Source organism: Macaca mulatta, chromosome 9 (assembly GCF_049350105.2).
Source record: "Macaca mulatta isolate MMU2019108-1 chromosome 9, T2T-MMU8v2.0, whole genome shotgun sequence".
NCBI lineage: Eukaryota > Metazoa > Chordata > Mammalia > Primates > Cercopithecidae > Macaca > Macaca mulatta.
This window is the reverse complement of record NC_133414.1, coordinates 85,746,365-85,757,225: the sequence shown is the minus strand read 5'-3', so window position 1 is coordinate 85,757,225 and position 10,861 is coordinate 85,746,365. Positions and strand designations below refer to the sequence as shown.

Below are 10,861 nucleotides of genomic sequence, written 5' to 3'. Positions count from 1 at the left end.
AAGGAAAACTGTTTCATGCAATGGAAATGACATTTTCTAATACACCTATAGGGCAAGAAATACATTTTGAGTATTTTTTTTTCTTAAAAGTTAAAGGATATACTTTAGAGATTTGAATCTAACTCTTCGGGTAATATTGGCATAGGTTAGTAGGAGAAGCTGCAGTTGCTAATGGGTCACAGTAGTTTAGAGTGAAGAAGGGAAAATAGGAAGCTTGCAAGAGATAATGGAAGAGAAAAGTGTCTTAGCACTCTGCTTCTAAAGTTCTCTGATGCTGGGCTTGAATCTTGAGTCCCTTAGTTTTCTGGGGTAGAAGCTGTTAGTGCTTACCCACATCTGCTTTTTTTCTACCTGGCCCCACAGCAGGAGCCCATTTCCCACTCTGCCCTGCAATTAGGCGTGGTGATGTGATTGAGTTCTGGCCAATAGGATGTGAGTGGAAGTTGTGCGCATCAGTCTTTGGCTTAATCGCCTCTCAACCTTTTGGCTTAGATCAGATGTCGTCTTTGGCCTGGCTCAGCATCACTTCTGCTGGGAATGGCCCCATTCCCTTCCTCCATCTGCAGGTTGCACGCAGGGCATCAGGCAGAAGACTCCAAGGCTCCTTCCATCTTGTGATCCTGCCATTCCCTAGGGGCTTAGACATGAAACGTGAGATAAACTGCTGCTGTGAAAGCCCTTGAATTATTGGGATTATTCATTACCATGATAAACTTAGCCTGGCTTACATAGTTTCTAAGCACAAGGACAAAAATATGAAATTGGGTCCCTTTAGGAATTCACAGAGGTAGTATGCAAGAGTGGTTTAACACATGCCATGAGCTTTGAAAACCTAAGGAGTTTACTAACGTAAAGTCTACTACCATCTCTGTTGTGTAGCTATGTAGCTTAGGGTCAGTTACTTACCTTCTTTAGGTCTCAGTTTCTTCGTCTCTAAAATGGAGATAATTTTTTAAAAAGACATCCAAGTGGCCAATAAACATATGGAAAAATGCTCAACAGGGCCGGGCGCGGTGGCTCAAGCCTGTAATCCCAGCACTTTGGGAGGCCGAGACGGGCGGATCACGAGGTCAGGAGATCGAGACCATCCTGGCTAACACGGTGAAACCCCGTCTCTACTAAAAAATACAAAAAACTAGCCGGGCGAGGTGGCGGGCGCCTGTAATCCCAACTACTCGGGAGGCTGAGGCAGGAGAATGGCATAGACCCGGGAGGCGGAGCTTGCAGTGAGCTGAGATGGGGCCACTGCACTCCAGCCTGGGCGACAGAGCGAGACTCCGTCTCAAAAAAAAAAAAAAAAAAAAAAAAAAAAGGAAAAATGCTCAACATTACTAATCATCAGAGAAATGCAAACCAAAACTACAATGAGATACCATCTCATACCAGTTAGAATGGCTATTATTAAAAACTCAAAAAATAAAAATAAAAACAGATGCTGGCAAGGCTGTGGAGAAAAGGGAATGCTTACATACTGCTGGTAGGAATGTAAATTAGTTCAGCCAGTGTGGAAAGCAGTTTGGAGATTTTTTAAAGGACTTAGAATAGAGCTACCCTTTAATCCACCAATCCCATTACTAGGTATATTCCCAAAGGAAAATAAATTTGTCTATCAAAAAGAAACTTGTGTTCATATGTTCCTCGCAGCACTATTCACAATAGCAAAGACATGAAATCAAGCTAGGTGCCCATCAACAGTGGATTTGATAAAGAAAATGTGACACATATATACCATGGAACACTACACAGCCATAAAAAGAACAAAATCATGTCCTTTGCAGCAATGTGGATGCAGCTGGAGGCCATCATCCTAAGCATATTAATACAGAAACAGAAAACCTAACACCAGTGTTCTCACTTGTAAGTGGGAGCTAAACATTGGGTACACATGGACATAAAGATGAGAACTACCAGAGTGGGGATGAAGGAGGGGGAGCGGGTGTTGGAAAACTACCTATTGGGTACTATTCTCACTACCTGAGTTACAGGATCAATCATATTACACACCTCAGCATCATGCAGTAGACCTATGTAACAAACCTGCTCATGTTCCCTCGAATCTAAAATAAAAGCTGAAATGAAAAATAAGTAAAATGGAGTTTTTTTTGTGTGTGTGTGAGATGGAGTCTCACTCTGTCACCCAAGCTGGAGTGCAGCTTGGTGCGTTCTCCACTCACTGCAACCTAAAACGGAGCTATTTATAGCACTCCCTCAAAGGATCATTGTGAGAATTGAATGAAACTGTTAATAAAGTTAGCTATTATTATTAGAAATGACAGTGACTACATTTTAATTTATTCAAGTGCATTTTCTAAGTGCTTCCTACATCAGGGCAAGGAATTTGGAAAGGATAGAAAGAGTAGCAGGACCCATTTTTGCCTTCAGAGAGTCTCCAGTCTAGGAAGATAATTGGAGGACAAACCAATAATTACAGTGTATGAATGGTGGTGTGAGTCTGCCAGCTTTTAAATCTGATAACTATAATATAGTCATATGCTAAAGATATGCATCAGTAGGTGGAGAGATAAAATATTCTTTTCAACATGTATATATATAAATAATTTTAAAATATTTTAAAATTTAAATTTAAGATTTTTTTTTTTTTTCCAAACTGGCAATGAATTTACAAGCCAGGCTGCTTTTCTGGAAGTCAATTAGCCCTTCAAAGAATGCTAAAAGTGAAAGTTTGGTCATTCCAGGGCAATATTTGGAGCCTTGTAGACAACTTCAGACGATTAATTTACTCTAACAGTGAATAAGAGAGGTGTGCTGCAGTGTGTCCTCAAGGCTGACTTTTTAGTGATAATTTTACTCAGTCAATTACCTCTTTTTCTTTCTGTCAATTTCATCCCCACCAAGCCATCACAGTACACAGAGGAGAATGCAGGTGAGTGATAAAACATAGGGTTTGGGAACCTATCCACGCCTTTTTAGGCTCTGGGAATTTCACCATGAAAAGGGATTGGCACAATGAAACACGAATTCAACATCCATTTAAGCATTTTCGAGCTTGTGTGAGCTTTAGAATTGAAGAGGAATCCCTGAGGATGCTTATGCAAGAGCCTAGTAAACATTTTTTTCTTGACACATAAACAAACATTTTTTTTCTAGCTATTCGTTTCCAGGCACTGTGCTAGGAGCTTTAGGCTTAAACATAAGTAAACAGGAGCCAAAGTTTTATGGAAAATTTTTATTCAAATATTTCAAATTTTGTAAGTGCTGCAATCAGTAAATATTCTAATTGTCATGGTTCCACTGAAGCCTTGTCTGCGTGATGCTGTGATCAGGAGAGAGGCTCCAGGTTGTGGTGGCTCAGCTGTTGCTTCAAAGGAGTATGGGAGTTGTGGGTGGAGAAGAGAGTGGTGAGCTTTGCAGGCAGTGCAGACAGGGTGTTCTGGTACAGGGCTCTTTAATTGTCATGACTTCTTGATTTTCTGGGGTATCTTAAAAGAGACGTTGGCTCAAAGATCTGGGAAATTTTATTAAACATGTGACATCTACCAGAACAAGAAGTTAGACATAGCTGCTAAACCTAACTTTCACAAATATTCCCCGAACCCCCATATGATTATTTTCTCAATCCAGCCTCCTCCCATCACTATCACAACTCTCCTAATGAAAGGAGCAGGAGGAGAAGTTTCTGACATTTCCTTCTCCAGAGGCCTTGTCTTCTTTGCTGGTTTATGATTTATAATTGTTCATCAAAGTGCTCTGAATATCCCAAGTTACCTAAAATTAACATATCAGTTAATTGGATTTGATACTATTAGAGAGATGGGGAAATATTCTCAAGCAATTGGTTGAAATCAAGGACATAAAAAGAGAGACATTATGCAAATATTTGGTTATTAAGATTTTCTGCCTAGAGGGGATAAAGTCACATAATGGGAAATAAATGAGAATCAAAACTTTCCTCTATGTTTTAATATTAACTTTCTTTAAGAGTAATATTTGGCCTCTTTAGCATCGTATCTTTATCAAGACAAAGGAACAGAAGCATAAGAAAGTACTGAGTGCTTTGGGGTGATATGTGGATATGGAGTATTGGGAGTGGACATGAGGTAGGGGTGGGAGGGTGGAATGGAAGAGTGAGGCCAATGAAGTAGACGAGTTTGACTATGGAGCACTGTGCTTATCACATGGGGCTTTTCTAATATGAGTAATAATCTGTTCCCAAACATCTAATGAAGGTAGTAACTTTTTAAATATACCTTTCATGTTACAAGACAGTTTCCCATTCATTATCACAGCAATTTGGAGGTGGACTGGTGCTTGCCGTAGGTCACACAACAGACACTGAGATGCGTCTTTTTGGAGGCATTTTCTGCCATTTACTTGATGAGAACAATTGGGATGAGAGACCACGAATAAGTTGTTATCTTTGGACACTGAGATTATAATGGATAATCTGGTTGGTAATCAGATTTTTTTTTTAACTTGATGAAACTTAACCCTGGGGTCACTGCATCTGACTTGAAGAATTTAGGCCACTGACTTCAGAGGGACTATGTTTCTGCTTGATTGGGGCTTGGATGGCTTATTGCCTGGGCATTGCGGTTTCTGGGCATCTCAGATATTAATTGAGGGAGAACCCAATGACTCTGGCTCTACAGGAAGTTTTAAAAAAGTTTTTATTATTTATTTATGTGTTTATTTTGGAGACAGAGTCTTGCTCTGTCACACAGGCTGGAGTGCAGTGGCACAATCTCGGTTGACTGTAACCTCTGCCCCCGGGTTCCAGCAATTCTCCTGCCTCAGCCTCCCGAGTGGCTGCAATTACAGGCACCTGCCATCACACCCGACTAATTTTTGTATTTTTAGTAGAGACGGGGTTTCACCATGTTAAGACAGGCTGGTCTCAAACTCCTGACCTCAGGCAATCTGCCTGCTGCAGCCTCCCAAAGTGCTGGGATTATAGGTGTGAGCCACCGCATCTGGCCTGGCTCTACAGGACTTTTTAAAGAACCTCTATCCCCAAGCCGAATATGACTGGTCAGTCCGGGGGAATTCCATGGACTTCAATTATTCTTTACTAAATCCTCCCCGGGGGAGGCCTATTCATTTTTCCCTTAGTCCTTTTCTTTGTGGTTTTATAAATTTCCAGTCTATGACCTTTAAGTTGGAGAACTGAGCTGGAAAAGAATGCTTAGATCTGATTCTCATTTTTTAGCACTACAATAAACTATTTGTTCTAAAATAGCTTTATTTTCTAAGTCTCATTCTTCCAACAGGATTGTAAGTTACTGGAGGGCAAGGGCCTTTCTTCTAGATCATTTGTTTTTCACATATTACTTTTCACCCTTCTAGCCTTTATATCCTGATTTTAGAAAGGCTCAAATAAAACCTTGCATCATGTGGAAACGGCAGAATCGGGTAGTTACGAGCCTGGCTCTGGAGGAAGATGGCCTGGCTTTTAAAATTACAACTTCATCACTTACTAGCAGCATCATCGTAGGGAAATTACATAACTCTTTGAATTATATATAGATATAGATATAGTTGTGGGATTAAATTAGATATTGCACTTGGCACAGTGCTTGACAGGTAATGATCAGGAAATGTTGGTGGATCATCGTAAACAATCATTGTCTTTGTTTTGTGCCTCTACCACAGAACACCACAGACTGGGAAATTTATAAAGAATATCAGTTTATTTTCTCACAGTTCTGGAGACTGGGAATCCAAGCTCAAGGTGTTGCAGGACTGTCTCCTTAGTTCAGCTAAAAATGGGGTCCCTGTCATACGACTCTGAAAAATTAGGCTCGCAGACACTTTGAAGGGTGAGAAGGGCAGGGTTTATTGGGTGAAAAGGAAAAAAAGGGAAGCAGGGACTGTCCACAAAGCCAGAGTCCTGCTAGGTGCCCTTCTCACCTCGCAGATTAAATTCTACCAGGAAGAGGAGGGGCGCGAACTTCCCAAGACTCCACCCCAGTGTGCACTCCTCCCAGTGCACAGGCCAGTTGGAGTTTCTCTGGGCACCTCTTATCACCTGGCTGTCTTGAAGGTATTGGCATCTGGGATCTGGTGAGTGCCTTCTGGCTGCATTCTTAATGGCAAAAGTTGGAAGGGCAAGAGAGAGTTAATGCACTCCCGTAAGCTCTTGTTATATGAACACCAGCCCATTTAAGGGGGTGGAGACCTCAAGACCTAAACACCTTCCAAAAAGGTCCCACCTCCAAACATCGTGGCATTGGGATTAAGTTTCCAACACATGAATTTTGAGGGACACATTTAGACCATAGTGATCATCATCTTTTTATAATCTTCATCATTCTTATCTCTGGGGATGGTTGATGATAATGCAGTTGGGTACCTCTATAACTTCTTAATTAATTTCGATTATTTTCAGCCTGGAAAGAAGTTCTCGGTAATGTGTCACAGGGCTCCAATGGCTTTATACAGTTTAGATAAATTTAGAAGGCATCATTAGCCAGTTAAGGATGACCACACATGTAGGAAGATCAGAAAATATACAGCAGATAGAATTAAAGTTTGAAATGATGAGCTAAAACAGCAAGGCTACATTTACAGAGACAAGTATGTAGAACTGTATTCAAATTAAAGGTCAAACATACAAAAATAAAATGGAATATATACAGCACTGGAGAGACCTGGCTGAATAGAAGTTAGTGAGAAAAGATCTTGAGAATTTTGTTGATCAGAAGCTGAGCCTGAACTGCTGGTGTGGGGCTTTTACTTAGAGAACAATACCAACTTAGACTACATTCATCAGAGTGCAGTGTTCAGGTCAAGGGAGGTAACTGTCCTGTGGTCTATCGTGCCAGTATGAGCACACCTTGAAATATTATGTTTAGGTTCACGTGCTTTTGCAATCATCTTTTTTGCCATTTTTATTAAAGGTTTGAGCTTTTTAAAATTAGCTCTGAATAAAAGTAATCAGAAGGGGGGCAGATTTGTTAAATCAGCCAACACCACTCATCATTTTGTAGTTGAGGACTCTGGTGATAAATTATAATTTAGAGAGAACTTTTTTTATGCCTTTCTCAAGAGAGAGTCTTACTTTAGGTTTGACCTGAAAAGCCAGTTATGTCACTTTATTTTCTGCTTAAGCATTAGGCCAAGTTTCCTTTTGACCTTTTCATTCTCATTGTGTATTACCTCTCCTTTATTTTTCTCTCGCCTCCTCTGCCACTCAGTACTGCATCTCTCTCCTGTGCTTCCTTTCATTATGTGTTCTCACTGTGCCTGCTACTTGAGCTCTTAATTTGATGCCTTTTTATGATCCCCATCCTCTCTACTCTCTATTTAGGGGTTCCCTTTTCACTGCAGCTGGTTAGATAATTTTACCTAGGATTTTCATAGCTTAATGATGACTCATATAATTGTATACTTTTCAGATTGTACATTAAAAAAATACAGTGACAGTCAGGGATCTAGCCAAAAGGAAACTAATGGCAAAAACTTTGGAATTTAGAGCAGGCTGGTGCAGGGAGGATGTCTTTTATTAGGGCCCCAGCATCAGGGACAGTGCCTGGTGATTGTGGCAGATGAAATAGAGTGGCATTTCAGTACCCACAAAGTTCCTTTTTGGGTAGGGCAGAGGGCTTGACAAGGGGTATTAGAAGTTCATTGAGCAATGAGGGGCCAGGATAGAAAATTGGGGTTGTTAAGGTTGTTTGTCTCTGCTTTTATTCTTAGACCAGAAAGTTCTGTTGACATCTGGACTTGATGTCATTTAGCTGGGGGGTGGGAAGGGAGGGTTCTTCTGGAAGCAATGACTAGACCTCATTTCCCAGTTCACTGATGGTGACTATTTCAGGCCATGCCAGAGAGAAAGAGGAAGAATATTGGGCAAGTGGAACTTTTAGAGACAATTAAGTCAGACAGTTTAAGCTGCAACTTAAATGAGTTGGAGAGTACTTATTATTCCGTGCATGTTCACGCCTTAACTGATGCGTGGCCATCTCACTTCACAGCTATATGAGTCTCATTCTCTTCTCTAGTGAGGGAAACTGGGATACTCATTTTGCTTTTTTTTTTTTTTTTCCTGCAGAGCTTATACATTTCTCTTGGATATCGTCCATGACTTTTGTTTTGTTTTTGGCCAGAAATTATGTCAGTTATATTACGGGGGGTGATTTATGTAAAATATGTTAGTGACTTAAATGGAAGAAATTTTGATAGTGATACTAACCCAGTTGTAATTACTTTAGTTATTGCAAAGCAAAATGTAGAATGACAATGACTTGAAGTATTAACCAGTGCATTTTCACAGTTGCATGTCTTTCTTACACTTTAGGGAAGGGAGGCCACGGAAAGAATGACTATAAGAAAAAGAATGACTATAAGCAAGTCTTTTCTTGCTCTTGAGTTTCAAAATATAATTTTGGAACCCAAGGCAGAGATAATAGTGAGAGAAAGGCATGAGAGAACAGTCAAATATTCGCCCTGACCTGGAGAGGGGCCTAGGAGAGCTGAGGGAAAGTCAGGGGACCCTGGGAGTCCTCAAGGCTGGGAGAAGGGAAGGAAGACTGAAATTTGGTATGAGCAGTATGGCCAGGGACCAGGCAGGGAACACAGATGTCAGCCTCAGTGGAGGCACAGTAGAAGGACAACGACATCCTGGGACTCAGCTGATGAGTTACAGCTCAGGGATGGCAGTGTGGATGGATGACACTCGAAGCCCAGACACCTCAAACGTCCTGACACTGTGTAATCTCCTCTGTCCCCAGCCCGCACCAGATGCAACTCCTACAGAAGAGGGGAGTCCTGAACTGACTGAGCAAACTCTCAGAACTGATCATGATTCACATTTTTACCCTTGACGGAAAAAGGATTCAAGGAACACACTGCATTTCTGTTTTAGAAAAATAAAGTTGTATTTTTGCATACTTGAATTTGTTCTTCTGACTGTAAATGCTTTAGGAAAAGGCACTGGAGGTGAGTTGTTGACTGAATGGGCTGTTTCCAGGTTGGAAAAAGCACTGAAATGCAAGTCAGGAAATTTAGAATTTAGTGTTGGCTTTGCTACTGCTTGACCTTGGGCACAAATTTTTCTCCTTTGGGCTTCTCTGTCTCCATTTATGTGGCTGGCCTGGACTGGGGCTTCCTAACTTAGCGGCAAAAGTCTCTTGGAGGTCCTGAGGAGTTTTTCTAAGGCATCTGAATCTACGTATGAACCAGTCATTGCTGTAGATGAAATAAGTAATATGCCTTTGTCCACAAGTACCACAAATTTAAAAAATGTTTGTAGATCTATTGTGGTCAATAAATGTGATTAATTCATTTAAAAGCACCACTGGCTGGTTGCAGTGGCTCACGCCTGCAATCCCAGCACTTTGGGAGGCTGAGGCAGGCGGATCACAAGGTCAGGAGTTTGAGACCAGCCTGTCTTAACATGGTGAAACCCCGTCTCTACTACAAATACAAAAGTTAGCCGGGCATGGTGGCACGTGCCTGTAATCCCAGCTACTCGGGAAGCTGAGGCAGGAGAATTGCTTGAACCTGGGGAGGCGGAGATTGCAGTGAGCCGAGATTGTGCCACTGCACTCCAGCCTCGATGACAGAGCAGAACTCTGTCTCAGAAAAAAAAAAAAAAACAACAACAAAAAACACCACTACATTTTGATTCTATTTTTATAATTAACTCTTCTCAATTGAGCAAAACAAAAATTGTAACTGCTATTTAGACATTGTAGAGGAATACTTCTAGTCCAAATTTTAGTCTAAAATGTGGTTTCTGTGGGACTACAGGATTCCTAAAGAACCATTCCAAGCCTCACTGGCCACAATCCTAAAGTAGAATTTATGTTAATTAGGGATCAATAAGTACTGATCTATAATTATGCTAGAAATGGTTGATTCTCACACTGTGTCTGACAGTGGTACTAAGTGATTTATCTCAGAAATATAAAGAATCAGTAATAAAGGAGATGTTTTAATCACTGCATCCAAATAATCTCTTCTCTGATACTAAAAGTCACCCTCTATTTATCTCTAGAAGGGTATAATGGTAAAAACTTAGGTTCAAGTGTTGCTTCTTCTGCCTATTTGCTGTGTGTCCTAGATGACTTAACTAACCTTTCTGAGCTGGTTTACTACTATTCCTTAAAATGAAGATAAAAGTACTCATTACACAGGGATGTTGTGAAGATAAAATGAGATAAACTGTGAGCCCATCATGTGGTCTGGCATAAAGAAAATGGTCAAAAATATTTGTTCCCCTTAAAGCCTTTTGGAAAGCTTATTTAATGTAAAGGTATAAAAAGGCAAAATAAATTAACACTGGCCTAAATATAAAAACGTGTAATTTAAACATTGAATAAGCAGTAATTAAAGCACATGTTCACTTGCCACTTTGTCCAGAGCTGGTTTGGAATCATCCCATTCTCTCCACGTAATGAGCAATGCAGCTTGACCGCCTGGAAAGCAATTCGGCACTGGGTCCTGTCTCTCTAAATCTCGGAAGAGCTTTCACCTGTTTTCATCCCAAGCCTTGTCTTTCTTTCTGAGCAAGTACTGAGAGTGTATTGTTCAGCCGCCCCCATTCAAGTGCTGCCAGGAATGAGATCGTGGAGGTGCCCTCTGTTGTGAGGTCTTGAAGTAGAACTTGAATGGAGAGAATGTGCTTTCAAAATAATTTAGTTTGAATGCATTTTCACTTTGGTGGGGAGAGGAGGCACAGATGGCTGAATCAGGACATGTGCCAGTTCTTTCCTCACACCAGGCATCCAGTGAATGCAGGCTGTGGGAAAATGAGCTTTAGGGGAAGGACGAAGGCTAAAAGAACCCAGAAAGTGCTTGCATGATGTGTTCCCTGGTCCACCATTAAAAACAGCTGTTTAGGGGAGTGAAGGGGCTTTGCTAAGAGATTAGGCTGGCTTCGGAAATATTTGCTGCATTG

General features: G+C 40.9%; 2 long non-coding RNA genes across 2 annotated transcripts; one reads left to right on the top strand and one right to left on the bottom strand.

The window, feature by feature from the left end:
* Positions 1-3,172: 3,172 nt before the first annotated feature.
* Positions 3,173-10,519, bottom strand: LOC144331016 (uncharacterized). Its single transcript, XR_013397844.1, has 2 exons — positions 10,312-10,519; positions 3,173-3,466 (listed from the first exon to the last, which is right to left on the bottom strand). It is a non-coding gene; the product is annotated as an uncharacterized LOC144331016 (long non-coding RNA).
* Positions 5,670-8,849, top strand: LOC144331017 (uncharacterized). Its single transcript, XR_013397845.1, has 2 exons — positions 5,670-6,021; positions 8,691-8,849. It is a non-coding gene; the product is annotated as an uncharacterized LOC144331017 (long non-coding RNA).
* Positions 10,520-10,861: the final 342 nt, after the last annotated feature.